The sequence below is a fragment of the Sinocyclocheilus anshuiensis genome, unplaced genomic scaffold (assembly GCF_001515605.1).
Source record: "Sinocyclocheilus anshuiensis isolate Anshui unplaced genomic scaffold, SAMN03320099.WGS_v1.1 scaffold24, whole genome shotgun sequence".
Classification (NCBI taxonomy): domain Eukaryota; kingdom Metazoa; phylum Chordata; class Actinopteri; order Cypriniformes; family Cyprinidae; genus Sinocyclocheilus; species Sinocyclocheilus anshuiensis.
Window position 1 is genome coordinate 937,644 of NW_015557090.1, and position 1,214 is coordinate 938,857.

Consider the following 1,214-nt stretch of genomic DNA (forward strand, 5'->3'; position numbering starts at 1 on the left):
ATAACCGGGACGTTTGGTCACCCCATGTGTGTGTGAATTATAAAGCCTAGTTACACGCTATAGCTAACAATAAGCAGCTACCTATACGTGCTACATCTCACCTGATACCTGTAGCTCTTGAGCGATCTGCTGTAAAATATAATCTCGGAAAACTCATGGTACGCACTGCATGACATTATACAGTGCTCGCTGTTTCTGCCAAAGTTCAGCGTGACCTCTCTTGTTTTCATGAAAAAATTTGAGCAATACCTTTCATTGATCCAATTGTCTAAGAACAAAATAGCTTTAAAAACTATGGTTTGTAACTCTTTTCCTTATTTAATGACATGTAATTCTCAAATTGTTTTTTTTTTTCAGTTTGTAATGTATTAAACACCCCCTTTTTCTTGGGAGCTCGTGAGGCGCTCGGGTCGGCTCGTAAATCCCTCTCACACGATGCAAACCATGACCATACGAGCATCAACGATTTCCACGTGATTTCTCCCGATGGGAAAAAATCGTGTACGAGGTCGTACGACCGCAAAAATCGCACCGTGTATGCCTAGCTTTAATCAGTTAAAAAGTATGAATATAGTTTAATTCATAATTAATAATAATAATAATTCATACATTTAGCAGACGCTTCAGGCTATACATTTTTTACCAGTATGTGTGTTCCCTGGGAATCGAACCCACGACCTTTAGCACTGGTAACACAATGCTCTACCACTGAGCCACAGGAACACTGTGTAATAAATGTTTAAATGTAGCAAGCTGTGGAACAAGCCAGATCCAATTAGTTAAATTGTATGAGACTGATTTACATACAAATTTCGGGAAATGGAATAGTTCAGAATAGAAATGACACTGTTCCATACTCCAGTCAGTAGAGGGCGGCAACAGCAGCAGGAGAAGCAATGTTCTCATTATCATTTTTTACAGGAGCGGTGTGGATCATGACCTGATTGTAAGGTAAGTTACATCTGTAGTCATCCTTTATAATTTATCGGTTTCTGCATATATAAATGTATTATTAGCATTGTTGCTATAGTATTACACTAATATCAATGGCACTGACTATGACATTTTTCGTCCAGTCGACTAGCTAGCTAACTTGCACATGGAGCTAATAAATATGAGCTAACTTTAGCTACTTAGTATTTTTCTCATTGGTCAATATTAGATGTATTACAAATTAAAACATATAGAGATTACCCCCCCCCCCCCCCCCCCTA